The 14,737-nt window shown below is 32.8% G+C and overlaps 1 protein-coding gene across 10 annotated transcripts in view; it reads right to left on the reverse strand.

Annotated features, from left to right (window-relative positions):
• LOC130441906 (heterogeneous nuclear ribonucleoprotein Q) overlaps positions 1-2,161 on the reverse strand; it is a 71,815-nt gene extending 69,654 nt beyond the window's left edge. For 3 of the 10 annotated variants that reach the window (XM_056775775.1, XM_056775766.1, XM_056775772.1), the window contains exon 1: positions 901-1,063. The gene's annotated coding sequence lies outside the window, so the exon portion shown is untranslated. Of the gene's footprint in view, positions 1-900; positions 1,064-1,849 lie in introns of those variants that run through there. The other 7 variants (XM_056775770.1, XM_056775767.1, XM_056775774.1 and 4 more) reach the window with 5 other exon arrangements.
• Between the last annotated feature and the right edge of the window lie 12,576 nt (positions 2,162-14,737).

Below are 14,737 nucleotides of genomic sequence, written 5' to 3' on the forward strand. Positions count from 1 at the left end.
TGTGTTTTCACAATCAAACTTTAAGTCACATTTTTTGCAATCATTTTATTTGATTCAATGACATTTGTATTGATCAAAAATTGACAACTATGCTGAAATAAATATAAACGAGTCCATTAACCAATATGTTTTTGAACTTGAAATATATATGAACACCAATCTAAAATCACTTTTTAAGCTATCAACCATCATAAACAAAAATTAAAACCTCAGTGGATTCAGCTACCGTTTAATTTAGTTGGAATTATCAAAAATAAACAAGACACTTCAATTTTGTAAATAAAACTATTTCATAGAAGATTTCTAAAAACAGGTTGAGGAGTATTATTCCAAAAATCTAGTCACAGGTGCATAGACTAGTTTTTTTCCAATCTCGATCAGTCAACAATAGATTCAACATTTTTTAAGGGGCTAGCCACCCCGACGGATTTGACCTTTCAAGTACTCATCATTCCCACCCCAAAATATAGTCAATTGTGCGGGACATGGTGCGCCAAAAAAACTCATTAATGCACTAGACGCGTTCCTTCAGTTGCAATAGAAAGCAAAAAAACATTGCGACAGTCTAGTTCTAGCTGGGTTGTTCTCCCGCCGTCGTAGTAACTTTGGCGCATGCGACACCAGGGACTTGGTTACCGGCTTTTCATCGAGAAAAACGACGAGTGCATATAAAAACAAGCAATTTAGAAGTGCATGTGTTAACACCAAAGATAGATTATATAATAACGTAGGAATATTATCTCTACTCACATTATTTATATACAAACACATTAAAATGCATACGTATTCGCTTGTTAACTAAAAGAAATGATAACGATGCTGCTTCATTTATACATATTCATATTATTATCGCTTTAGTACTACTTGTCTACTTATATGAAAAATAAATTTTTTGCTTACCCAACTAAACTCAACTAGATATATATACACTAACTGTACACACAACACCTAAAAATAATAACAAATTTATAAAATTTAAAATGGCGGCCGCCGACTATTATGGACAACGTCAACGTGACGGGTAAGATCCGGGCTCTACCATTCGCCGCGCAAGGGAACAGTCATTATGCTAAATTCGTTCATTTAACGTTGCCAAGTTTCCGATAAATCGCTATAACTACGAACGTTAAATAAAAATCTTACTTTTTACGGAATACATGTAAATGTATTTATATATGATTAATATAACGGTTTTAAATATTGAAACTTATTAATAGAATAATGATAACCTTTTTAATTATTGTGTCAAAATGTTTGTAACAATTCATATACCATGAAACGAATAAAATTGTGTCATCTAATTTGTAGAAATGCATTTATTATAGATTGTATTTTCATAAAAATTATATGAAATAACGGATACTAGTATTGTGAAAAGTTTAAAACTATATAACTAAATTCAATACAAACTGTAAAATGTGAAATTATATACATTTAAATGAAGTGTAACTGATTTAGAAATACTTTCACTGGTTTTTTTTCAAGAGTTTATTTTTTTTTCTAAGATCTTGTGAAGTAGATGAAACCGACAACCGCGCATAATTTCAGACATCTGAAATGCACGGGTCGATTTTAGCCGAATAAATTCCGAGGAATCGATTGCAATGCGAACGAGTTGTGGTAGACAAGCCAAATAAAATTGAAAAAAAAATGTAGATAAAGAGTACCGTTAAAACGTTACTTTTTGAAATATAAAACAATATAGTATTTATTTTAGATATGATAAGTTTATATAAAAATATCTGTTGGTACGTATCTACATAAATATGAATAAGCCGACAAAGTGCATGCATCGGCGTCTACCCTAACTGTTACTTTATTGAGGTAAACGTAAAATATTAAAACTCACCAATAAGTTAATAGTAAAGAATCCTGAATTTTAATACACTTGATAAAACACAACAAACATGATTTGTACAATAAAAAATCAACACTGTTCAAACAATTTGAAAAAAAAAATAAAACTAAAATTATTTAACAGTTATCAAGAATACAAACTTTAAACACAAAACTAAAAGCGACAATTTCCAAGTTTCGTAACAAAAAAAAACAAATTTTGTGGAATTTTAGGTGTAGTACCGACTCCCGCGGTTTCAAATGCAGTGTGTGTGTGCACTCTGTAAATTCCGTTGTTTTGCAACCAGTCTGGACGGCGCGTTTCGCCTTGCATTCAGGTTGTTAGCCGAGTTTCAACGCTTGCGCGTTACCTAACAAACCAGTCTGGCATGCCGGCAAAAAAATAGATAATTCAACCAACTACAAATTATTATCATGATTATGCTGCATTCAGTATGTTAGTCAATATTGATCTTTAATTATCAATACTAATGATTTCAAAGTTTAATACCTTCATAAATAGTTTGGTAATAAAGAAATCAAAGGTTTGAATACATTAAATGAGCATTGACTTAATAAGTAGTACAAAATGACTTGAAGATAGATGAGATGACAATTTATAACAAACATACTGGGGATGTTCAAAAACACGTGCAAAATTTCTATGACGAAGTCCGTTATATCTGTTGTTAAACGAGATATCAAAGAGTCATTTACAAATTGTAGTAGCCAGTTTTAAATTGCGCATTTTAGAAATATTATAATATCAAATATACAGGGCCTTCTGTAACACAGTGAAGTTACGTTTTTTAAATGTTAAAAAACCAAATTTAAAATCTCAATGTTCCGTTGTAATATGTTATAAAACGTATTTAAAAAGTCGTAGTCAATTGTCGTCCTAACAAATTTGAATCTGTTGTAGCCAAAGTTTTTGCAAAATTAAAATACTCAATTTTACTACATTAATTGAAACTAATACAGGGGGATCAAAATGTAGTTACAATTTTTCAACTCCCAAAGTTTTACTTTATACAAAAAATTTTAACGAGAATAACTCTGGTTATAAATGTGTATAATAATATCCCAATTAATTATCGGAAATATGAAATGACTTCCTCATAAAGATTAAAAACTATCATAATAATAGTTATCACCAATTAGTGAAAAAATCGTTATAAATATACGGGGGTAATGGCTCAAGTTTTATTCGAAAACTCTGAATTTACGCAACTTTATCGTCTAGTTCAAATCGGAATTAATTGGACATACTATTGCTAAAATGATGTGGATTGGCCCGCAAAAATTTCATAACTTTTAAACAAGAAAACGCCTTCAAATAATAGTGTTTGGTTTTTGTCTTATAGCTCGTATTGTTCAATTTTTAAATGTTTTGCACCTTTTTTAATTATAATATTGATCTAATCCTGAAAATTGCCCTCCGCGCGCATCGCCTCGAAAGCGATTACGTGAATTTTTTTAAGGTGCTTAAATTGAAAAATATATGGTACAATATACGAGGATATATTGAAAAATTCTTAGCCTACTATAGAACCAAACAAAATTTCAATGTCAAAATATTTTATTACTCAACATATTCTCCTCTTAATTGGATACATTTATTACAGCGAATCTGCAATGTCTCTGGACATTTAAAAAAAATGTGTCTTCTTGCTCTGCAAACCAGACCTCCACAGCTTTTATTACCTCCTCGTTGGAAGGAAATTTACGGCCTTTTAAACCTTTTTTCAGTTGAAGAAGAGATTATAGTTGAACGGAACCAAATCTGGTGAATTAGGGGGGTGTTCTAGTAATTGAAACTCTAAATCACGAATTTTTTACATGGCAACATGAGATTTGTGTGGCAAAAACAAAATACCTTTCGATAGCTTTCTGCGTCTTTTCTCTTTAATTTTTTTCCCGTAGAGTGGTCAATAATGTCGTTTAGTAATCTCCAGTAATTGTTCTACCCTTATCCAAAAAAGCAACCATGATTACTCCATGGCAATCCTAAAAACCTGAAGCAAGAGCTTATCCAGCAGATTTTTGGACACGAAACTTCTTGGTCTTGGAGAACCAAAGTGGCGCCATTTCATCGATTGTTGCTTTGTTTCTGGATCGTAGAAATGTACCCATGTCTCATCCCTAGTAACAATTCGGTTTAAAAAGTCTACAACGTTTTCAAATCGAGCACAGATCAAACGCGATGCTTCTACCCTTGCACTCTTTTGGTCAACATTCAAACATGTGGGGATTCATTTTGCAGCAATTTTTCTCATGTCCAAATTAACGTGAACTATATGATGAACGGGTTCGTATGAAATATTCAGTTCTTCAGATATCCGTTTTAGCCCAATTCGACGGAGTGATAAAATCATATCATGAACTGAATCGATATTTTCGGGGACTGACACCGAAACTGGCCTTCCCGATCGGTCATCATCTTCAATTGAAAATTTACCTCTTTTGTAGCTTGCAGTCCAATTTTTCACGGTCGCATACGAAGGACATTGATCACCAAGGGTATTAAGCATATCTTCGTAAATCTGCTTACCTCTTAACCTTTTTAAATACAGGTAAATGATGACGGCTCGACACTCGGTGGACATCTTTTTTCTTTTAATTGATTGCGTAACATTGCTTTACTTTTTTGACATCAAACTTTACACTGACACTTCCAATAAGTTATTGTTCGTTGCCATGGTAACGCAATATTTTGCTTATGCATGGAACTGGTCTAGGCTAACTAGATATCAATACATCCCCGCAAGCACTGTAAAAAATTTATTCCCAATCAAATTATTCCATTTTTAACAAATTGCACGGTCTTTAATTAACAAAATATTATCATACTTTCTTTATCGTTTTAATCTAGGTATAGTGTCTATTTATTTTATGAATGAGAGAGTTTCAAAATAATAAAGCATTCGTAATCGTACCAGTAGACAGTTGAAATATTTTTTCAAGTTATACCTCGAGAATTTTCATATGAAATAACAGTTATAAATATAATGAATATATTGGATGTACACTTATATTTTCACCTAATCAACTTGCTTATAACTTCCGAACAGCTGGAGGCGAAGAAGGGAAATTTTTTCTAAAATGTTTCATTTTTTTACTCAAGTTATTTCATGGTTATATAGGTAGTAGTACCTAAGTGTTCAAACAACTTCATTTTCGTTAATAATAATTTTAATTTAAAAACTCACTAGTGTAAGTTGAGCTACTTCCGAATCGGAATCAGAAGATGAAGTGTCGCAACCAATATTCATAATGAGTACTTTTATAAAAATCTGAGTTTTGCATTAGAGATGAAGTTTTATTACTCTCTCTCTTGCAGTAAATAGACTATAATAAGTGCTCGTTTAATTGTTACCAATGAAAATAGAAGTAATGAAATATCTTTCAACTGTAGCTGCCGTTTACAAAATTTCTTTCGTTTCGGTGTTGCTATTCAGAGAGGGGAAGAGAATTTAGACGCCTAGATACTATATCTAGGACAAAACTGCCCTCTTGTTTTAATATGCATACATTTATTTTAGGTATATTTTAAATATTGGAATTGAAACAATTGAAACTTTAGAAATTGTAGTCAATATTTACCAATATCGCTCCTTCATTCAGTTAAATGTATTTGTCTAATTTCATTTTATTTGGAAAATTCCGAATAATAAAAATGGGACTAAAACAAAACTTGGGTTTATTGAATTTTGGTGATTTTCGAATCTATAATCTTTTTTTACTGTATAAGTTTCAACTTTTGTAAATAAAAAAATCTCATGTTTTTATGGTACAACCTATATATTATACCTTCAACAGAACGTGCATAAAAATAAAAATCATTTCATACATACGCGTCCTATATCTACGTATATTGATTGTGAAATTATTTGACTTTTTTTCATTTTTTCGCCCATTCTCTATTGAAAATAATGTAAAGCACTGAGTTTTGCATTTTTGAAAATAAGCTAAATAGAAAATGTTTACCAAAAACAAAAAGCTATAAAAATATCGTACCCTTACACAAATATTTTTATTAGGAATAATTTAAAGAAACATTTTATGTTCATTTCGAAAAATTTGAAGTAAGAATATGCAGAAAATTAATAGAACGTAATATATATTGATTCATATTTAAATACCGGCATTTTACAATTTGTTTTCTATGTATCCCCCATTTTCTGCAATGCAGGTAGTATACCTTGCCTCCATCCTTCGGATTGTCTCTTGTACTGCACCAGATTGATTGAGGTAATTAATTTTCTCTCGAATTTTTCTTTCAGTTTTGCCACTGTATAATTATTGTGTGTGTTATTTACGAAATTCGAAACTTATACAGTAAAAAAAGACACCCAGTATGATTCTAGACTAGAAAATCACGAAAATTCAATAAACCTAAGTTTTGTGTTCAAAAATTCATTTTGCAAATGATGCCAGTTAACTCATTTTTATTTTTCAGAATTTTCCAAATATAATGATTTTTTAATAAAAATTCAGATAACTTTGAATATTTCCTAAGCCGTGCGGAAATCAAATAGGTCGGTCTTATGAAAGTTACCTTTGTTTTCATCACCGAATCAAAAAACGCAATAAAATATAGGGTGTTCCATTTAAAATTCCAAAGTTGATGTCGATACTGAAGAATTGAGACACCCTTTATAATCTAAAAGTCAATAACTAAAAATTCCTTCAAATACAGAGAACTTTCGTAATCAAAGTTTTTTGATAACTTTTACAGGTTTTAGGAAAAATATATGGGTCACCTCATGTTTGACATTATGCAAGGCTATTGCCATTGGCAATAACGTTAGAAAACGAATAAAGAACTTACCGAATGCCAGCAACAAAAACACAAGTCAACAAGTTAGACGAAGAGGTCGGTTTTATAAAAGCTTTTCACTCAATCAACTGATCTTAAAAGTGCAATAATGAAATCAATCGATTGCTCAAATTTCAAAGTATGAGTTTGAAATTAAATTTTTCAAGGGGTTTGAAACGAGGTTTTACATTTCCTTTCCTTTCCTTCACTTTGCTCCCTTGTTTGTGAGACGAAACACAATTTTGAGGTATTGAAATACTTCAAATTCTTTTCAAATTTAAAAAACTCACATAAAATGGTTGTATTCCTTGATTCTAATACTTAATTCGAACTATTCTTTTAAATGAACGCGAAATTCATAAAAGTTTTTGTCTAATATATCCATAACTCGAAATTTCGTGATAAGCTTACATTTCAGTTTATCAGTCGCTCAATATAAGTTAAGGTTTTTATATAGGAATTGTGAGATCAGTAAAGCTCCTTCTGTAAATGCTTTAGGCACAACAACTATTTGTATTTGCAAATTTTTCCACTTATAATCACTCATGTGTCGCATAAAAGCACAATATTTAAATTTTATTTTTAAACTTTACTCAATTTGCATTATTAATTAAATGAAAGTGAAATTCATCATCAGTTTATCTGTTGCTCAATATAAGTTTAGTTTTTTAAACCAAAATTTCAAATAGAGAATCATTTAAAAGAAGAACTTCGAAGGAAGATACGTACTTTCTTCTTAAGGAAAGAATTTCCGACAGTAAACAAAGTTCTTGCCACAGATCTAGATGATAAGTATTACCCTGAATTGAATAGAAACTTTTATTAAAAGAAATAGATTTTTGCTAGAAAAAGGGCGATATTATAGTATGGAAAAGAAATTATCTAACGACTATAAAAGGAATGAGAAACCAAAGAAGAAATATATGAATCAATAAAAGACATTGAAAGTTTAAAAATTCTCAATAACATTAGAATAAAAAACGAAACTAAGCCTCTAATCCTAATCAATGGTCTCAAAGAGCAACACAAATTTGCATTGGGTCAACGCCGTTTCCCACGGTTTATTCCATACAATAATTTGTCTGGTGGTGGACGAAAGAAAAAAGGTGTTGATTTAAATTTCGCAAGTAGAAATAGTCTCAAATTGCAAATGTGCTTGCTCTCCTCCCATCCATCTCTCTCGCACTCTCTTTTATCTCGGGGCTGCCGGGTAGATGTACTCAGTTCCCGCCACATACTCTTAAAGATAAACAGGTTATACGAGATCCCTGCCCCGATGGTCGTAACACAGAAAAAACGCAATTTCAAAGGGGCGGAGGCGGTTAAAAATCTCACAAACGGGTTTCTCTCTTCACCACATCGGAATAACAGGCTCGCATCGGCGCAGGGTGCTACACTGTCTACCCAGAGAATTTTTATATTTTGTCCACATAACAACCCCAGCTTTGTTCATATTACTAGAGCATTTTTTTCACCACCACGGAAGCAAATTCCAGTTACAATCCACATTTATCTAACAGGGTTTAGTCACTCAATTTACGAAAAATTCACAAATTGTGTCAAATAATTACATTAGTTTACAATACATCTGTTGCCGACGAAGAAATTGGAAGCAGACTGCTGAAAAAAGAAAAGAAAACACACGGAGAAGAAACTGGAAACATACAAGAAAAGTAAGTGAATACAGAAATAAGAAAACTTTACCAGGAGGTGATACAAGCACAAGGTAGAAAACGAAGAGCGGTAGAGCACTGTAAAGAAACGGGAGCAATCATAGGAAACCAACAATTGAGATCAAAAAGTTAAACTGCAGCAGAGCAGCATAGAAAGGAAGTAGAAGAACCTTCAGACTAAGAGATAAAACGTGGAATATGATAAAAAATAATAAAAATCACAAAGAAGATATTAAAAAAACATGAGCGAGAGCTGCATAAAAGAGTCTATAGACTCAAAATTTAGGAAGAAGAGCAGTTACTAGATGATTGGAACAACGTTGTGATATGCCTTAACTATAAGAAACGTGATGAGATAGCACTGCTGGATGTGACCTACAAAGTTTTGACCAGAATATTAAGAAACATAATATCAAGCAGGTTTTAAGGAGAAGCGATGCATGGCGTACCAGATTACCACCTTAAAAACAATACAGAGATATAATCAATACCAAAATTTAGGATTACATCTACTGTTCATAAATTCTAAGCAAACTTACGATACAAGAGAAAGGACAAAGTTGTATGAGGCTTTAGTATTATTAGGTGTGCCAAAAAAAACTGATAAGAATGCTGAAACTGATTTTGGATAGAACCGAGATCAAAGTATTGTCTGAAGGAAGGCTATCAGAAAAGAATTAAGAAAAAAGACGGCTGAAGCAGGAGGACCTCTTATCCACTTTTTTTAACCTTACATTGGAAATATTCAGATGATTACTAGCCAAATCCCTAAACGAATTAAAGGAATTAGAAAAAGTTTATAGTAGATTGAAAAAGGAATCATAAAGAATTGGACTCAGGGAGAATGGTAAATGGTGAAGAAACTAAATAGTCTATTTGAAATAGATGAAAGTGCAACGACAGAAGAAGAAGAAGAGAAAAAACAGACCTTTCCGGGCGGAAATCGAGGGATCATTTTGAAAAAGTTGTGTCTTTCAACTATCTAGGAGAACTGATTACGAATATGGATAATTAGCCGAAATAACTAGAAAATCGGATAGCGAAGGCGTCCTTGAATAATATCCTTAAAGCAAAAGCAATTTCCAAAGTAACAAAGATAAGATTGTAGTAAACAATGATCAGGCCGACTATATTGTATGGACGTTAGTCCTAAATACAGAAAAAAATAGAAGTATGGGATAGGAAAAATTCTGTGAGCATGAAAATTAAAGAGCATAGAAAAGAGAATAAATGATGAGCTGAAAGAAATAAATAAGGAGCCTAATACTACCCAAGTAGTCAGAGTCCAAAGAGTCGGAGGCATGTGTACATAATGGATGCAAATAGAATTGGCAATGGAGCACAAATAGAGATCGAATTAAAAAAATAAGCAGGTCGAAAAAGAAATGGATAAGAGAGGAAGCATCAGATTTGAGAAGAGTGGGAATATCTGAATGAAGAGAAAGAACAGAGGAGGGAAACGGATGGAGACGTATATTAAAGATAGTAGAGGAAAAAGAACAAAACAAAGCTTAAAGAGTTTGATTATACTCACTCAACATTTTCTTATTGTAAAAATTTACTCATGGGCTCGCTTTCAAGGTCTAATGCGCTGTAATATATAATATAATCAGAAGATTTTTATCGGATCTAGTATCAACTATGTTGGTAAAAAGAAAACATGTATTTACTGAGAAAAATTCTACTACAAAATATTAATACTTGAGTTATAAAGAACTTCGTAAGTTGTCTCTAGTTTCTGAGAAATGTAAGAACAGCAGTTCCCGTCTTTATCTATTGGTTTAACAAACTGCTTCGTGATGTGTATATATACTGGCGGCATGATCATTTTGTTTCGGGCAACTAAAGAATTCTAGACTATATTTTTCTTTCCAGGCTCCATATTGTCTCTCAAAGGCCAGTTGCTCTTCACCCAATGCTATTGTTTGACTCTACTGTTCCAAGAACATATAACACACTTTGTTGACCGATAAGATTGTTCACAATTTTCCAATCGACACCAATTTTCCATTTATGATCATTGCATTTTATCTTTATTTTCCTTGGTACTATCCGCAATAGGTACCACAACGTTTTTATTTCCATTTGTAATAAAGTACACTTTAGATTACGTTTTGAGTTGCCAATGAATAAATGCCAGTCATTTGGTTCGTATTATTCAAAGCCCATTCTTATCAAAAAGTTTTTGATATCTGATACAGTAATACAGTTTTCTTCGGAAAAATAACGCCGTAGATCTTCATCATTTTCACGATAAAAACTTATTTTAATGACAAAAGCAAATTTTTCTCCTGATACCAACAATTCTAAAACTTGTTTAGAAGGATTTAAATCTCTTACAAGATCATATAACTCATTCTATTCGAACTCAATAATTTCTCAATTCTATCATCTAACTCAACTATTACAACAATCGCATGTCTAGAGCTAAAACTTCCTGAAGAAACTCGGTTTGTATCAATTATTTGAGGAACATTTCGTGAACGTTATCAAGAATATTAGTTCTTAAATATTTTTAAGCCCTGATGCTGTTTCTTTACTAGTTCCTTCTAAAAGAATCACTGACAGTATCTTCCTCTGCTCAATACTGGCGGAAAAAATAACACTAGTAACTAAAGTTCTATCGCATTATTATCAATATTATCGAAGATAATTAAAAGACTAATGGAAAACCGTCTCTTGCCTCTTCTTTTTAAACATAAAAACTTGAAAGCTCAACAATTTGGTTTCCTACCTAATAAATGCACTAATGACGTTATTTTTCCTGTTTTTAATAAAATATATACCTCACTTAATAATAAATTTTATACGGATTGATCATTTAATTCTTTTTAACAGACTAGAGTATTATGGTATCCGAGGTGTTTGAAATGGTTTGTATCGTACCTTAAATGTAAAGAGTGATTTTTTTGCTGGTATCTTTTTGGCAACACTGTTTTTGATAGATCACGCGTGAATCGTGTCTGGGGTCATAGTCAAACTTGTTCAGTTTGGTCTATAATTTAATCATGAATCGACTTACGAACGAACAACGCTTGCAAATTTCGAACTCAGTCCACACTATTGGACATTAAAGCACTAACACGGAACAGATGACCGTGAAAAATGACGTGGAAAATTTTCTGAATGGATTTGGATGTAAAACCTTATAAAATACGGCTGGTGTAAGAATTGAAGCCACACGATCTCCCACAACGTTTAACATTTGGTGATTAGACGCTGGCAAAGTTGGAGTTAGATCCACTTCTTTATCAAAAAATTGTGTTCAGCGACGAAGATCATTTCTGGTTAAATGGATATGTCAACAAGCAAAATCGCCGCATCTGGAGTGAAGACCAGCCTGAAGCATTCCAAGAGCTACCAATGCATCCCAAAAAAGTCACCGTTTGGTGTGGATTATGGGTCGGTGGCATCATCGGACCGTACTTCTTCAAATGCAACGATGGCCGGAACGTTACTGTGAATGGCGAGCGCTACCGTGTGATAAATTACGATTTTTTTGTCCAAAATGGAAAAATTGAACACGCCTGACACGTGGTTTCAACAAGTCGGTGCCATATGCCACACAGCACGCGAAACAATGACCAAATTGAGAACCGCCTTCGGTGAATAGTTCATCCCACGTTTGGGGCCCGTCAATTGGCCGCCTAGATCGTGTGATTTAACGCATTTGGACTTTTTCTTATGGGGCCATGTTAAGCCTAATTTCTACAGGGATAAGCCAGCAACGATTGTCGCACTGGAAGCCAATAATGAAGCATTTATTCGAACGATATGTTGGAGAGAGTATGCCAAAATTGGACCTTGCGCATGGGAGCCGCGGCCAACATTTGCATGAAATCATCTTCAAATATTAAACTATACTAATCGTTCTATCGATTCCAATAAAGATTTCATCAATTTTTTAAATTTTTTGTGGTTTTTTTCAAAATCAAATCCTATACCTCTTAAAAAATTACTGATTATAAACCAACGCATTGCAAATTATATTAAATGAAAAAAAATTTTAACTGTTCCCGCTCTTTTCATTTTAGAATCCGTCTGTTTGGTTCGCAAACATTTTCACAACTCAACTGAGAGACTCGTTCATAGTTACCCTACTAGAAGACAAAATTTGGACATTTATTTAACAATACCCACCAGTGCTAAAAAATTATTCAAACAACTACCTTTATGATTAAAAGTGACAAATACATTTAATAATTTTCGGAGATTTAGAAAGGCATTTCTGATTGAAAGACCTTTTTATTCTGTGGTAGAATTCTTATTCTGAGAAAAGTATTTTAGCTCAATTACAATTAACATACATTCAAAATCGGCATCATTTTGTGATAAGCTTAAAACTTCAATTTCTTGTTCTAGGGTTCAGGTATATTTTCAGGCAATGAAGAGTTAGATGAGCGCTGCACTAGATGCTCAATATAACTAGTACTTTTTCATATTCTTAAATACTCCACACACGATTTATAAATACAGTTTGGAACCCTAGACTTCTCATTTTTATCCAAGAGTATCCCAAGAGTATCTCAAAATAGGTAGATTACACAAAGACAAATACTTGAATTTTGTAAACGATTGTTATTGATTGTGCAAATGCAAACTCGCATGCTTTGTTATACCCTTAAAAAATTCCAGATCTCCGATGAGCCAACGACACAAAGTCTTTTATTTCACGATGATTCAATTCACAGGCGGCAGTCTCAATTACTTACCATTACTTAATGCCCTTAACTCGTACAGCGTATCTGTGTATTTGCTCTTTTGGAAATTCTAGGTCATACTTTGTGACTTTATAACTCAACTTGGTATAGAGGTAAATTGCCCCAAATCTTTCAAGAATTACATAGTTTCAACTGACAAATAATAATCGATTATATTAGATTACTAGAGCGGTATTCGTTACGATTATATCATGAATTTTTTCTCTTCGTATAATGCTTACAAATGCATTTCAGCGTCTTCAGGGTGTTCAGAGTCGACAAATATTCAATAGCTGTTTGTGAAACCTCGATCACATTTTGGTCCGACAAACCAATTCGCCAAGGGTTTAATCGCTTATCTATACACCTGTATAATGTACATATTCAAATCAATGTCACAAAATAAATCAACAAAATTAATAACGAAAACAAAAGTGCTTAAAGAAAAGGAAGACCTTCCGAGACATTACAAAAGTAAACATAAATTTACATTTATGGGAATCTGGGAATCACCTTGGATACCAGATTTTTTGTCGAATAAACATATTTAGAATAAGAGAGTTACAACGTCCTTAACAATGTCCAAAAGAATAATAAGCAAGAGGTGGACATGTGACTCCAGCATACAGCGATGGATGTACATCGTGATTTTAAAGCCAATAATAATAATTATGGAGCAATCGTCTGGCAGAGAAAACTCAAACAACAGTCGATGAGGTGACACCTGGGCAAAGTGTAAAAAGTAGAGTATATTTACACTTCTCCGACAGCAGCAATGGAAGTTATTCCGAACCTAACCCCACTCCACATTGTCGCAGAAAGACTCTAGCGCGTCTATGATTAGGATAGTCATAAGTAACTCCGAGAAGTTCTTAGTATCATTGACTGATAAAATGAATCACTTAATCAGAATCCATACCATACAATGATATATAGATACCCCAAAAATCGCAACAGGAACAGTGGAAGGTGTATAAGGTCCAAGAGCCAAATCCAAAGCATCCATTCTAGTATCTTATAAATTGAAGGTCTAGGCTATTGAAAGGTGTGCACAATTTAATTTGGACAGTTACTACCGGAAAAGAAATAGTCATAGAGATATAAAATGAAATTATTAAGGCTGAATTGATTATGCAAGGTGTAGAAACACAGAAAAAATGGCCTTCTAGACCAGAGAAACTAAAACTACATTCTGTCGTAGATGCTCGAGACAGTTCCTCGGAAACAACGATCATAAAAGATCGAAGGTTAAACACATCAATTCAAGCAGGTATAACCTAAACATTCTCATTGGGTGTCTGATGGTACACTGTCACTTCACGTTAATACAATAAAAATGGATATTTTGAGAAAAAGAAGGTTAAATACTAAAGCACATAATTTGTGCATGCACCGAAACATTGGGTATTGAGTTTGACTGAAAGTGGAAAACTAACCTCTTCGAAACCGTCAAAGGAGATCTTTCAGATCGTGGTCTAAGTTAAACATTTGAAATTACACTGTCTACTTTCGGTTTCTGAAGACGATAATTTGATTATTGGATCGCAGTTTAGATAGAATAATTGTAGCCCAAAGATTGCGTTATATGCTGTCCTCATGATCCCAGAAAGGATAATGTTACGAATTTATAAGAAATTTCAAATTAATCTGGCGCTCCAAATTATTAAAAATATTTCTATGTTTCTAAATCGTCTTTATTTTTGAACTGT

Source organism: Diorhabda sublineata, chromosome 3 (assembly GCF_026230105.1).
Source record: "Diorhabda sublineata isolate icDioSubl1.1 chromosome 3, icDioSubl1.1, whole genome shotgun sequence".
In the NCBI taxonomy this organism is placed as follows: domain Eukaryota; kingdom Metazoa; phylum Arthropoda; class Insecta; order Coleoptera; family Chrysomelidae; genus Diorhabda; species Diorhabda sublineata.